Source organism: Chlorocebus sabaeus, chromosome 26, assembly GCF_047675955.1.
Source record: "Chlorocebus sabaeus isolate Y175 chromosome 26, mChlSab1.0.hap1, whole genome shotgun sequence".
NCBI lineage: Eukaryota > Metazoa > Chordata > Mammalia > Primates > Cercopithecidae > Chlorocebus > Chlorocebus sabaeus.
This window is the reverse complement of record NC_132929.1, coordinates 31,466,434-31,481,772: the sequence shown is the minus strand read 5'-3', so window position 1 is coordinate 31,481,772 and position 15,339 is coordinate 31,466,434. Positions and strand designations below refer to the sequence as shown.

The following is a 15,339-nucleotide window of genomic DNA, read 5'->3' as shown; positions in this document are numbered from 1 at the left end:
TAATCCATTTTTATTTGATTTTTGTTTAAGGTGAGAAATAGGAGTCTAGTTTGATTCTTTTGCATGTGGATATCCAGTTTTCCCAGCACCAGTTATTAAAGAGACTGTCCTTTGCCCAGTGTATGTTCTCGGCACTTTACCCAATATGAATTCACTGTAGATGTATGGATTTGTTTCTAGGTTCTCTATTCTGTTCCATTGGTCTTTGTGTCTGTTTTTATGCCACTATCATGCCGTTTTGGTTACAATAGCTTTGCAGTATAATTTGATGTCAGGTAATGTGATTTCTCCAGTTTTTTCTTTTTGCTTAGGATGCCTCTGGCTATTCTGGGTATTTTGTGGTTCTGTATAAATTTTGGGATTATGTTTTCTATTTCTGTGAAGAATGTCATTGGTATTTTGATAGGGATTGCATCAAATCTGTAGATTGCTTTGGGTAGTATGGGCATTTTAACAATATTGATTCTTCTGATCCATGAACATGAAATATCTTTCCATTTTTTGTGTCCTCTTCGATTTCTTTCATCAGTGTTTGATAGAGATATTTCACATCTTTGGTTAATCCTAGGTAATTTATTTGTGGTTATTGTAAATGGCATTGCCTTCTTGATTTCTTTTACAAATTGTTTATTGTTGGAATATAGAAATGCTACTGATATTTGTATGTTAATTATGTATCATGCAACTTTATTGAATGTATGAGTTCTAATGGTTTTTTGGTGCAGTCTTTAGGTTTTTCCAAATATAAGATTGTATCATCTACAAACAAGGATAATATAACTTCTTCCTTTCCAATTTGAATGCCCCTTATTTCTTTCTCTTGCCTCATTGCTCTAGCTAGGACTTCCCTTACTACATTGAATAACAGTGGTGAAAGTGGCATTCCTGTCATGTTCCAGATGTTAGAGGAAAGGCTTTTAGCTTTTCCCCATTCAGTATAATATTCGCTATGGGTCTGTCATATATGGCTTTTGTTATGTTGAGCTATATTTCTTCAATATCATTTTTTGTAGGGTTTTATCATGAAATGATGTTGAAATTTATCAAATACTTTTTCAGCATCAATTGAAATGATCATTCTGTTTATAATCAATACTTCATTCTGTTGATATGATGTATCACATTGATTAATTTGCATATCTCAAACCATCCTTGCATCCCTGTAATGAATCCCTCTTGGTCATGATGAATGATCTTTTTAATAGGTTGTTGAATTTGGTTTGCTCGTATTTTGTTGAGGATTTTTGTATCAATGCTTATCAGAGATTTGGCCCTGTAGTTTTCTTTTTTGGATGTGTGTTTGTTTGGTTTTGGTCTCAGGGTAATACTGCCTTCATATGATGAGTTTGAAAGTATTCCCTCCTCCTCCTCCTGAGTAGGATTGGTATTACTTCTTTAAATAGTTGATAAAATTCATCAGTGAAGCCATAGGATACTGGGCTTTTCCTTGCTGATAGACATTTTATTACTGCTTCAGTATCATTACTTGTTATTGGTCTGTTCCTGTTTTGGATTTCTTCATGGTTCAATCTTAATAGGTTGTATGTGTCTAGAAATTTCTCCACTTCTAGATTTTCCAATTTATTGCATATACTTGCTCATAATCTCTAATGATCCTTTGATTTCTGTGATATCAGTTGTAATGTCTCCATTTTCATCTCTGATTTTATTTATTTGGGTTTTCTCTCTTTTTTTCTTAGTCTGGCTAAAGGTTTGTTAATGTTGTTTATCTTTTTTTAAAAACCAACTTTTTATTTTGTTGGTCTTTTGTGTTCATTTCAATTTCATTTATTTTTGCTCTAATCTTTATTATATCTTTTCATCTACTAATTTTGGGTTTGGTTTGCTCTTGCTTTTCTAGTTCTTTAAGATGCGCCTTTTAAGCTGTTTATTTCAAGTTTTTTTCTTTTTTGATGTAGGCACTGTTAGCTATAAACTTTCTCCTGAGTACTGCTTTTGCTGTATCCCAGAGGCTTTGGTATGTTATACTTCCATTATTTGTTTGAAGAAAATTTTCGGTATCCTTCTTAATTTCTTCATTAACCCACTGGTCATTCATTCAGGAGCATACTATTTAATTTCCGTGTTTTCGTATCATTTCCAAAATTTCTTTTGTTGTTTATTTCTAGTTTTATTCCTTTGTGGTCAGAGACAATACTTGATATTATTTCAGGTTTTTTTTTTTTTTCTGAGATTGAGTCTTGCTCTGTTGACCAGGCTGGAGTGCAGTGGCGTGACCTTGACTCACTGCAATCTCTGCCTCCTGGATTCAAGGAATTCTCCTGCCTCAGCCTCCCTAGGTGGGACTACAGACCAGCACGCCCTGCTAATTTTTTGTATTTTTAGTAGAGGCAGGGTTTCACCATGTTAGCCAGGATGGTCTCCATCTCCTGACCTCGTGACCCACCCATCTCAGCCTCCTGAAGTGCTGGAATTATATGTATGAGCATCCATTCCTGGCCCATTTCAATTTTTTAAATGTTTTAAGGCTTATTTTGTGGCCTAATATATGGTTTATCCTTGAGACAGATCCATGCACTGAGAATAATGTGTAATTGGAAGCAGTTGAATGAAGTGTTCTATAAATATTTATTAGATACATTTGGTCTGTAGTGCAGATTAAGTCAGATGTTTCTTTGTTGATTTTCTGTCCAGATATCTGTCCAGTGCTGCAAGTGTGATGTTGAATTGTCAAGCTATTGTTGTATTGGGTTCTGTCTCTCTCTTTATCGCTTATAATATTTGCTTTTTATATCTGATTGCTCCAGTGTGAGATACATATAGACTTATAATTGTTATATCCTGTTATTGAATTGACCCATTTGTTATTATATAATGAATGACCTTCTTTGTCTTTTTTTATAGCTTTTGTCTTGAAGTCTGTTTTATCTGATACAGCTACTCATGCCTTTTTTTGATTTCCATTTTAATGAAATATCTGTTTCCATCCCTTTGTTTTTAGTCTTTATAGGTGAAATGTGTTTCTTTTAGGCAGCAGATTGTTGGGTCTTGTTTTTGTTTTCTTTTTTTTTAAATCTATTCAGCCACTGTATGTCTTTTGATTGGAGAGTTTAGTCTGTTTATATTCAGTGTTATTATTGTTCAGTAAAGACTTACTCTTGCCATTTTGTTTTTTGTTTTCTGGTTGTTTTGTAGTTTTATCTTCCTTCTTTTCTTCCTTCCTGTCTTCCTTTTAGTGAAGGTGATTTTATCTGATGGTATGTTTTAATTTCTTTCTTTTAATTGTTTGTGTATCCTTTGTATGTCTTTTTATTTGAGGTTCCCAAGAGGCTTGCAAATATTTTATAAGTTATTATTTTAAACTGATGACAACTTAACATTGATTGCACAAACAAGGTAACAAGCCAAGAGAAAACCAATAAAACCTCTTTGTCCCCTTGCTTTTTATTTTTTTTTGCTATTTCTATTTATATCTTATTATACTATGTCTTAAAAAGTTGTCATAGTTACTATTTTTGATCAGTTCATCTTTTAGTCTTTCTACTTAACATATGAGCAGTTAACACACCGCAATTACAGTATTATCATATTCTGTGCTTTTCTGTGTTCTTACTGTTACCAGTGAAATTTGTACCTTCAGATGATTTCCTATTGCTCATTAATATCCTTTTCTTTCAGATTGAAGAACTCCCTTTATCATTTCTTGTAGGACAGGTCTGGTATTGATGAAATCCCTCAGCTTTTGTTTGTCTGTGAAAGTCTTTATTTCTCCTTCATGTTTGAAGGACATTTTCACCAGATATACTATTGTAGGGTAAAACTTCTTTTCCTTCAGCACATCTAAAATGTCATGCCACTATTTCCTAGGTAATAAGGTTTCCACTGCTGCCTGATGCATTAGAACTCCACTATGTATTACTTGTTTCTTTTGCTGCTTTTAGGAGCCGTTCTTACCCCTGACCTATGGGAGTTTGGTTAATAAATATCTTGAGGAGTCTTATGTAGGTCATATCTGCTTGGTGTTCTATAACCTTCTTGTACTTGAATATTGATCTGTTTCTCTAGGTTTGGACAGTTCTCTGTTATTATCCCTTTGAATGAACTTTCTACTTCCATCTCTTGTCTCTACTTCTTTAAAGGACAATACCTCTTCGATTTGCCCATTTGAGGCTATTTTCTAGATCCTGTAGGTGTGCTTCATTGTTTTTCTATTTTTCTTTTGTCTCCTCTTACTGTGTATTTTCAAATAGCCTGTCTTAAAATTCACTCTTCTTTCTGCTGCCTGATAAATTCTGATATTAACTGACTCTGATGCGTTACTCAATATTTCAGTTCCTTTTTTCAGCTCCAGAATTTCTTCTTGATTCTTTTTAATTATTTCAGTCTCTTTTGTTAAATTTATCTGATAGGATTCTGAATTCTTTTTCTGTATATCTTGAATTTCATTGAGTTTCCTCAAAACAGCTATTTGGAATTCTCTGTCTAAAAGGTCACATGTATCTCTCTTTCTGGGATAGGTCCCTGGTGCTTTATTTAGCATATTCTGTGAGGTCATATTTTCCTGGATGGTCTTGATGCTTGTGGATGGTTGCCAGTGTCTGGACATTGAAAAGTTAGGTATTTATTATAGTCTTCACCGTCTATGCTTATTTTTACCCATCCTTCTTGGGAAGGCTTTCCAGGCATTCAAAGGGACTTGGGTGTTGTGATCTAAGTTTTGGTCACTGCAGCCATATGTGTATTAGGGAACATTCCAAGCCCAGTAGTGCTGTGACTCTTGCACTTACAGAAGTACCACCTTGGGACCAGGCATGGTGGCTCATGCCTGTAATCCCAGCACTTTGGGAGGCCAAGGTGGGCGGATCACTTGAGGTCAGGAGTTCAAGACCAGCCTGGCCAACATGGTGAAACCCAGTCTCTACTAAAAATACAAACATTAGCCAGACATGGTGGCAGGTGCCTGCAATCCCAGCTGCTTGGGAGGCTGAGACAGGAGAATTGCTTGAATCCAGAAAGTGGAGATTGCAGTGAGCCAAGATCATGCCGCTGCACACCAGCCTGGGCAACAGGGTGAGACTCTTGTCTCAAAAAAAAAAAAAAAAAAAAAAAAAAAAAAAAAAAAAAAAGGAAGAAATATCACCTTGGTGGTCTTAGATAACATCTGGAAGAATTCTTTGGATTACCACCAGAGACTCTTGTTCTTCTCCCTTACTTTCTCCCAAAGTCTCTCTCTCTCTGTCTCTCTCTCTCTCTCTTTCTGTGTGTGTGTGTGTATGTGTGTGTGTGTGTGTGTGTGTTGAGCTGCCTGGAACTAGGGGAGGGGTGACACAAGCATCCCCGTGGCCACCACCACTGGGACTGCACTGGGTCAAACCTAAAGCCAGCACGGCGCTGAGTCTCACCCAAGGCCTGCTGTAACCACTCGCTGGCTGCCACCTCTGTTTGCTCCAAGGCCCTAGGGCTCTACAGTCAGCCAGGCTTGTGACCTTCTCTTTAGGGCAGCAAGTTACCCCAGGCCCAGAGTGCCTTCAGAGATGCCATCTAGAAGTCAGGGCCTGGAGTCAGAAAGCTTAGGAATCTGCCTTGTACTCTATTCTGCTGCAGCTGAGTGGACACACAAACCATAAGACAAAGTCCTTCCCATTCTTCTCTTCTCCTTCCAAAGGCAGATTCTTCCCATGGCCACTCCTGCCACAGGACTATGGGGAGTACTGCCAGACTACCTCCAATGTTCACTCAAGGCCCCAGGGCTCTTCAGTCAGCTGGTGATGAATGCTGCCAGGCCTGGAATTCACTCTTCTGGAAAGTGGGCTCCCCTCTGTCCCAGGGAAGGTCCAGAAATGCCATCCAAGAACCAAGCCTTGGCATCAGGGACCCCGAGAGCCTGCTTGGTGCTCTACCCCACTGTGGCCAAGGTGATACCTAAACTGTAATTCAAAGTTCTCTTTACTCTTCCCTCTACTCTTCTCACGCAGGAGTCTCTCCTTATAGCCAACACACCTGATAATGTGCTGGATTTCACCTGAAACCTGTATGTCTAGAGTCTCACCTAAGGCCCACGATGTATGCTATTTGGCTACTGCTGCTGATTCTTCAGGGCCTAAGGCTGAGTCAGCAGGTGTCCTAGCCTACTATGGCTGAGCTGGTATCCAGGTTGTAGGACAAAGTCCTCTTTACTCTTATCAAGCGAAAGGAAGGAGTTTCTTTCAGAGCTGCATGCTGCACTGCCTGGGGTTGGTGTAGGGGTGGCACACGCACTCCCTTGGCCGCTCCTCTTGGTGTCTCACTAGATCACCTGCCCCCCAAGTCCACTGGCTCCAAGCCCAGCACAGCACTAGGACTTACCTGGGAATTGTAGTCCTTGTGGCCTAAACTGCCTTTCAGGTTTATTTAGAACCCCGGAGTGCTTTAGCCCACAGTGGTGAGGCTTGTCAGAACTCAGGCTGCCGCCACTAGGATGGACAATTCTCTGCCGGCTATGGCTGATCTAAATGCCACCTTCATGGACCATGGCTAAGTTCTGCCTGGTGTTGCTTTCCACTGTGACAATGCAGCACTGAATTCCAATGCGAAGTCCCACTGTCACTGAGCTCTCCCAGCCCCAAGTGCACAGATTCTCCATGCCATGCAGACACTACCAGGGGCTGGAGGGGCTGGGTGTCATCAGTTGAAGACTGTCTTTCCTACCCTCTTCAGTGCCTCTTTCAGTGATGTGAAGTTCAAACTAGATACTGTGATTGCTCACCTGATTTTTGGTTCTTATGAAGGTGTTTTTGTGTCATTTTTAAATTTTGTGTTTCTGCAGGGAGGATGATCAGTGGAGGCTTCTATTTGCTTCTCTTGCTCCACTTCCTACCTAAAAGCTGTTCCTTTTAAAAACCAAAATTAGGGAGAGACTTCTGCACATTTGTTGGAAGATTTGGTCTTATACCTTCTGTAGCAGTGGTTCTTAATGAGGAATGATCTTGCCACCCAGGGGATATTTGGCAAAGCCAGAAAATGTGTTTGGTTGTTCTAACTGGAGGGCGGGTACTACTGACACACAGTGGCTAGAGGCCAGGAATGTTGGTAAATACCCTTCAACGCACAAGACAGCCCCCACAAAAACAAACAAACAAAATTATCTGCCTCAAATTGTCAGTAGTGCCTAAACTGAGAAACCCTGTTCTGTGCCTGTATTACTCTAGTGACAGTTGATCACAGCTATGTTTTTTAAGCACTGCAAGGTCACAAATCATCAGACATACAGATGTTCAGTGTATTCTGTTTACTCAGGACAAGGCCATCTAATAAGACTAAACCAAAAAAAAAAAGTTTTTTTTAAAAATCTGATTAAGCCTAAACCTAAATTAACTAGATAATTTAGTTACTGAAAATATTTCATTCCTTGGTCATCCTGGTTGAGATTTCACTATTTTTTGTTATATTTTACTTATTCACTTAGAACTTCTTAAAGATCAGACTTAGGAAGTATAACATCTGCTTGTAATAAAAACAGGAATAAAGAAACATACTGGCTGTGCACAGTGGCTCACGCCTGTAATCCCAGCACTTTGGGAGGCCGAGGTGGGTAGATTACTGGAGGTCAGGGGTTCAAGACCAGCCTGGCCAACATGATAAAACCCTGTCTCTACTAAAAATACAAAATTAGGCGGGAGTGGTGGCGTGCACCTGTAATCCCAGCTACTCAGGAGGTTGAGGCAGGAGAATCGCTGGAACCCGGGAGGTGGAGGTTACAGTAAGCCAAGATCGCGCTATTGCACTCCAGCCTGGGCAAAAAGAGTAAAACTCCGTCTCAAAAAAAAAAAAAAAAAAAAAAGGAAAAGAAAAGAAACTTACACTTACGTATAGCCTTGAAAATGTCATTAAAAGCTAACTTATTCATTTCAAAAATTATCATCAACTCATGTTCTAGTATAGGAATTTGGCATTAAACCAAGCTAATTTGTTAGGCCTCAGTCTCCAATCGTACTCCTTTTCTTGTATAAACCTGTTTGAAATGTCCACATACTGGTCCAGGAAAAGGGGAACAGGGATTTCATTATATACGCCAGTATTTTAAATATATATTAGCTGGCCAGGCACAGTGGCTCACGCCTGTAATCCCAGCACTTTGGGAGGCCAAGGCGGGCAGATCACGAGGTCAGGAGATCGAGACCATCCTGGCAAACATGGTGAAACCCCATCTCTACTAAAAATACAAAAAAATTAGCCAGGCGTGGTGACAGGCGCCTGTAGTCCCAGCTGCTCGGGAGGCTGAGGCAGGAGAATGGCGTGAGCCCGGGAGGCAGAGGTTGCGGTGAGCCAAGATCACGCCACTGCACTCCAGCCTGGGTGACAGAATGAGACTCCGTCTCAAAAAAAAAATATATATATATATATATATATGTGTGTGTGTGTGTACGTGTATATATATATGTGTATGTGTGTGTATGTGTATATATATGTGTGTGTATGTATGTGTGTGTATATGTGTGTGTATGTGTGTATATACATGTGTGTGTGTATATATTGTGTGTGTATGTGTGTATATATGTGTGTGTGTATATATATGTGTGTGTATGTGTGTATATATGTGTGTGTGTATATATGTGTGTGTGTATGTGTGTGTGTATATATATGTGTGTGTATGTGTGTGTGTATATATGTGTGTGTATGTATATATGTGTGTGTGTGTATGTGTGTGTGTATGTTTGTGTATATGTGTGTGTATGTGTGTATATGTGTGTATATATATGTGTGTGTATGTGTATATGTGTGTGTGTGTATATATATGTGTGTGTATGTGTGTATATATGTGTGTGTGTATGTGTGTGTATATATGTGTGTGTATGTGTATATGTGTGTGTATATGTGTGTGTGTATGTGTATATATGTGTGTGTGTATATATGTGTGTGTGTATGTGTGTGTATATATATGTGTGTGTATGTATGTGTGTATGTGTGTGTATATGTGTGTGTGTGTGTATGTGTGTATATATATGTGTGTGTATATATGTATAAGCTAACATGTACTGAATACTTACTGTGTGCTAGGTATTATGCAAGGCACTTTGTATTCTCTTACTTAATTCTCACAAAACCCTACTGGTAGATATGATTATCCCTACCCTTCTAGGAAACATCTCTCTTGTAGCTGTCTTCCTGCTCCAGTATGCACTGGTTGCTGTCTAGGTGTTACATGACTGTTACTCTGAGACTTCCTTTCCCTGTCTTTCTGAGATTCCTCTTTGCCTCTCTCCTATTTTGAATGCCCTGCATCTTCCATATCATGGTGCACACCCTCATTTTGGTGAAGTATATCCTCCATTACCTCCCTGAAAATACCAGTATCTGAAAATGTCTTTATTCTACCACCATAATTGAAAAAGATAGTTTTTCTGAATGTAGACTTCTACTTAAGAAATGTCTGTCTTTCATTATTTTGGAGGAATTACTCTCTTATCTTTCAGGTTTCTGTATTATCTACTTTGTTACTCTCCAAGCTTTTAGAATTTCTTTATCTCTGGTGCTCTGAAATGTCACAGTGATGTGCCTTGCAGCAAGTCTTTTTCTTCTTTCATGTACTTTGCCTAATATTCAGTGGGCCTTTTTATTCTTTTTTTTTTTTTTCTGGAGACAGGGTCTTGCTCTGTTGCCCAGACTAGATTGCAATGGTGTGATCTCGGCTCACTGCAACCTCCGCCTCCTGGGTTCAAGCAATTCTCCTGCCTCAGCCTCCTGAGTAGCTGGGATTACAGGCACATACCACCACGCCTTGCTAATTTTTGTATTTTTAGTAGAGATGGGTTTTCACCATGTTGGTCAGGCTGGTCTCAAACTCCTGACCTCATGATCTGCCCACCTCAGCCTCCCAAAGTGCTGGGATTACAGGCAAGAGCCACCGTTCCCCGCTGGACCTTTTTAGTTTTAATATTCTCTTCCTTGAGTTCAAGCAAAGTTACTTAAAATGCTTTTTTAATAATGTCCTCCCTTTCCTCTTTTCTTTCTGGAATGTCTATTATTTCAGTGTTGACTTTTGAATTTTCTCCTGTAATTTCCTTATTTGAAGAATCCTATAGTCTATTGTCTTTTAGTTCTACTTTCTGAGAATTTTTTAAACTCTATCTTCTAACTCTATCTTGAAGTTTTTATTTGAGTTATATTTTGTATTTCTATGAGATATTTCTTGTCCTCTGGTTTTTGTTTTGTTTTGTTTTGTTTTGTTTGTTTGGTTTTTTTTGCAGCCTTCTGTCTTGTTTGACAGATGGTTTATCTCCTCTTATCTCGGAATATTACAGTTTTTCTGAGGTATTTTTCTTGGAATTTGACTTAATTCTTATTCATCAGACTTATTCATCAGACTCCCATCTCTCATTTAGGTCTGTGTGTTTCGTGTTATAAACTTTCCCCAAATATTTAGTAGTCCTTAACTGTCCATAATGTGTAAGATTCCAGTATTTATTGGGAGGGTTTTGTTCATGGGCATCTATTGACTAGTGGACTCCACTTTGGGGTGAGCAGAGAGAATTAGTCATTTTGTTGGAAGACTTCCAGGATTTAATATCTATAAGTCTGTCTCATTGGGTTACTTAGTTGTTCCAGAGAGGAATTTTCTTTCCTGGCAGGTATGTGTTTGTCTGCCAGTATTGTAGAAGCCAAGTGAAACAAAGGAGTTGGAGAGGTACTTACTGTTCGGTATTAGGATTTTCACTTACTCTCTCACTTCTCTCTCTGCTGTCATCTACTCTTTCAGTCTCCCTTTTATATTTCTTTTACAGTTCATGTAAATTAAATAGGACAGCATGTACTCTTTGGTATCTTCTTTTTATAATTAAACTCTTCTGGCCAGGTGTCGTGGCTCACACCTATAATCCCAGCACTTTGGGAGGCCAAGGTGGGTGGATCACCTGGGGTCAGGAGTTCGAGACTAGCCTGGCCAACATAGTAAAACCTGTCTTTACTAATAATACAAAAAATTAGCTGGATGTGGTGGCACACGCCTGTAATCTCAGCTGCTCGGGAGGCTGAGGCAGGAGAATCACTTGAACCAGGGAGGCAGAGGTTGCAGTGAGCAAAGATCGCGCCTTTGCACTCCAGCCTGGGCGATAAGAGCAAAACTCTGTCCCAAGAAAACAAAACAAGGAAACAGAAAAACACTTTTCTTTGAGATTTGTCTGTGTTATTTTGTATATCCATTCATTTCATTCCATTGCTGAGTAATTCTACTAATTGCATATACCACAGTTTCATTTTTCAAAGGACATTTGAGTTATTTCCAGTTTAGACTATTATGAATGAAATTCTGTGAACATTCTTGAGTAGTATTTTAGAGGATATTTGTTTTTATTCTCTTAAGAAAATACAAGGAGTAGAATTTCTTGGTCATATACTGGTATATGTTTAACTTTATAAGAGAGTAATATTTACCATTTATTTATCTTCTTGTTTGAAATATCTGTTCAGGTCTTATGCCCATTTTAATTGGATAGTTTTTCTGTTTATTATTGATTCATATTATTGACTTATAATAATATTTTATAAATTGATCTCTTTATTATTATAAAATGTTTCTTTTTATTTGTGGCAATACTCCTCATCATGAAGTCTAATTTCTGATATTATTATAGCCACTTATACTTACTGTATACCTGATTATTTTTTCCATACCTTTATTTTCAATTTATCTGTGTATTTGCATTTAAAGTTCATCTCTTGAGCCTAACAGTGACAAGCACCTTGAACCCAGATCTTTATATCTAAATCTGATTATCCAGTAAAATTTATCAGAGTTCTCTGGAGAAGTGGCTGATTGTAGAGCAGGGATAAGAAAAGTATATGCTGAACCTGAAACATTTTGTGGTGCCAAAAAGTAAGGAAATACACAAAAAAATTGAGAAGATATCAGAAGTGTACAAAAACTAACCTGATGTGACTCTCAATGACCATATCTGGGACAATTTGAGTAAAAAAATAATTGACAATAATGGATTATATCTTATAAGATAATAATAAATATCAATGAGCCTATGATAATATAAATTAGTGGCCGAATGTATAAATGGGAGGAAGGGAAAAATTCTTTATTTCAGCAGAATTATAATTAATTAATATAAAATAGAAATGGTAGAAATAGAAAGTCAACATTTGGCAAGCACCACAGTAATAATTGTTGCAGGCAAGAATCATCAATGGATCCTAAGTTTGAGAGAAAAAGTATGATGAGAAATGGGTTATTTACGTATCCTCAAAGGCTTTTCCTACAAGATACTGTTAATTACAAAGGGGAAGATATTGAGAAACATGGAAGACAGCACCTTAACCAAATGATTGAAGTTAATATCATTACAATACAACAAATCAGTATCATGTGCCTCCTGATATGATGCACTGAGAAGGGCACAAGCATCACCTTTATGCTATTCTTGCAAAAAATACATAATTTAAAGTCAACCATGAAGAAATCTTAGAAGGATGTTCTGTAACTAGTCAGTACTGCTCAAAAATGTCAAGATTATAAAAGACAAAGAAAGACTAAGGTACTTTCCAGATTAAAAGAAGCTAAGGAGACAGGACTACCAAATGCAGTATGTGAATCTGAATTAGACCCTGGACTAAAATTAGGCAGACAACTGGTGAATTTTGAATCAAGTCTCTAGAGCAGTTAATAGTATTTCTGGTTTTGATCATTATAATATGGTTATTTAAGATGTTAACATTTGGGGGATCTGGGTGAAAAGTATATGAGGATTCTCTCGCAGTATTTTTGCAATTTTTTTAAATATGAAATTATTTTAAAATGGGAAGTTGACTGGACACAGTGACTGACACGTGTAATCCCAGCACTTTGAAACACCAAGGCAGGAGACTCGCTTGAGCCCAGGATTTGAGACCATCCTGCGTAAGATGGCAAGACCCCATCTCTTCATAAAAAAAAAAAAAAAAAAAAAAAGCAAAAAAGTGAAAAAAAGAAAAATATTTAATAAAATATTTTTAAATAATAATGATAGATGTCTTTTATAGGCAACATATGATTAGGTTTTGCATTTTTATTCAGCTTGACAATCTGTGTCTTTCATTGGACTGTTTAGTTTGTCATAATTTATATGGCTGGATTTAGTTCTCAGAATGTGCAGTTTATTTCTGTTCATCTCATCTGTTTCTTTGTTTCTCTTTTCCTGCCTTATTTTGAGTTAGTCAAATATTTGCAATATTCCATTTTAACTCTTCTCTGTGCTTTTTAGCTCTGCAGTCAATTAATGATTAACTTTTGTCAATCATACCACTTTATATAAAATGTACATCTTGCAACAATATAGATTTGATTATTCCACCTATCTTGTGCGCAATGCTGTCATTTGTATTACATCTACATGTATTTTAAACAAAGATTGAGAAGATACCTAAAAAAAAAAAACCTTACCTACATGTTTATCATTTTCCGGTACTCTTTACTACTCTCTTTAGATCTGAACTTCTATCTGGTGCCACTTATCTTCAGCCTGAAGAACTTCCTGTAGCATATTCTGTAGTGCCAACAATTTGTCTGCTGATGACAAATTATCTCAACTTTATCCAATAGTATCTTGATTTTCCTTCCCTTTTTAATGGATAGTTTTTGCTATAGAATTCTTGGTACATTTTCCATTTCAGCACTTATAGATATCATTCAGTTGTCTTCTGGCTTCCATTATTTTTGATGAGAAGTCAACCATTATCTGTATTCTTATTCTCCTGTGTGTAATGTATTGTTTTTATTAGGCTGCTTTCAAGATTTTCTGTTTATCTTTTTTGTTTTCAGCATTTAATAATGATGTGCCTACCCATTTTTCTTTATGTTGATCCTGCTTCAGTTCACTGACTTTATTACTGTCTCAGCTTGTGTTTTTCTAAATGTGTGAATATTTTGGCTGTTTTTTCCCCCAAATATTTTTCTGCCCTATTACCCATCCCCTTTTATGGAACTCCAGTCACACATATGTCAGAATGCTTGAAATTTTTCTGCAAGTTCCCTTTATTTTTCATATTAGATAAATTCTGTCTCTGCATCTTCAAGTTTATGATACTTTTCTCCAGTCATCTTCCATCATCTTTTAAACCCATCTATTGAATTTTTTTATTTCATGTATTATATTTTTCAGTTCTAAAATACATTTGGCCAGGCGTGGTGGCTAACACCTGTAATCCCAGCACTTTGGGAGGCTGAGGCAGGCGGATCACCTGAGGTCAGGAGTTTGAGACCAGACTGGTCAACATGGTGAAACCCTGTCTCTACTGAAAATACAAAAATCTGCCAGGCATGGTGGTGCATGGTACATGCCTGTAATCTCAGCTACTTGGGTGGCTGAGACAAGAGAATCACTTGAACTCAGGAAGTGGAGGTTGCAGTTAACTGTGGTTGCACCACGGCACTCCAGCCTGGGGGATAGAGCAAGACTCTGTCTCAAAAATAAAATGAAATAAAATAAAATAAAATAAAATAAAAATGTGCATTTGATTCATTTTTAGTTTCCCTTTTACTGCTGACATTCCCCATCTTTTCATTCATTATGACCTTATTTTTCTTTTAAGTCCTTTGAACATCTTTATAATAGCTGCTTTATTTTCCCTGTCTGCTTATTCCATGATCTGCGTCATCTTGTGAGTGATTTCTGTTAATCACTTTTTCTCTTGATACTGGGTCATATTTTTTTATTTCTTTGCATGTCTAGTCATTTTTTTTATTGTAGGCTGGACAATGAATATAGTAACAAATAGAGACAGTGAATTTTATTATATTTGCCTGAGGTGTGTTGATTTTTTCTCTTCTCTTCTCTTCTCTTCTCTTCTCTTCTCTTCTCTTTCTTTTTCCTGAGATGGTGTCTTACTCTGTCACCCAAGCTGGAGTTCAGTGGCACGGTCCTGGCTCACTACAACATCTGCCTCCTGGGTTTAAGCCATTCTCCTGCCTCAGCCTCTCAAGTAGCTGGGATTACAGGCATGTGCCACCACACCTGGCTAATTTTTGTATTTTTCGTAGAGATGAGGTTTCACCATGTTGGCCAGGCTGGTCTCCCGAACTCCTGACCTCAGGTGATCTGCCCACCTCGCTCTCCCAGAGTGCTGGGATTACAGGTGCGAGCCACTGTGCCCGGTGTTGATTTTTGTTCCAGCAAGTTAACATAGCTGAACTCCAAATTCTGCTTCCCTTTTGGTGAACATCAGCTGAAATCAATGCTGAGCCCTCTCAATCTTCCAGCTGTTGACTTTCACCTGTTCAGTTCAGGGTAAAACTAGGGATGTGGGTAAGGGTTTATATATAGATTTGGAAGAACTCTTGTGGCTTCTTTTTTTCTGGGATTTTTCTCCTCTTTTTCTAGATATGCTGTCAACCCCAAACTAGGCCTTCTGACTCCTCAA

The 15,339-nt window shown here is 37.8% G+C and overlaps 1 protein-coding gene across 2 annotated transcripts in view; it reads left to right on the top strand.

Annotated features, from left to right (window-relative positions):
* NEDD4 (NEDD4 E3 ubiquitin protein ligase) overlaps positions 1 to 15,339 on the top strand; it is a 167,711-nt gene that overhangs the window by 102,914 nt on the left and 49,458 nt on the right. The gene's annotated exons all lie outside the window — the stretch shown is intronic.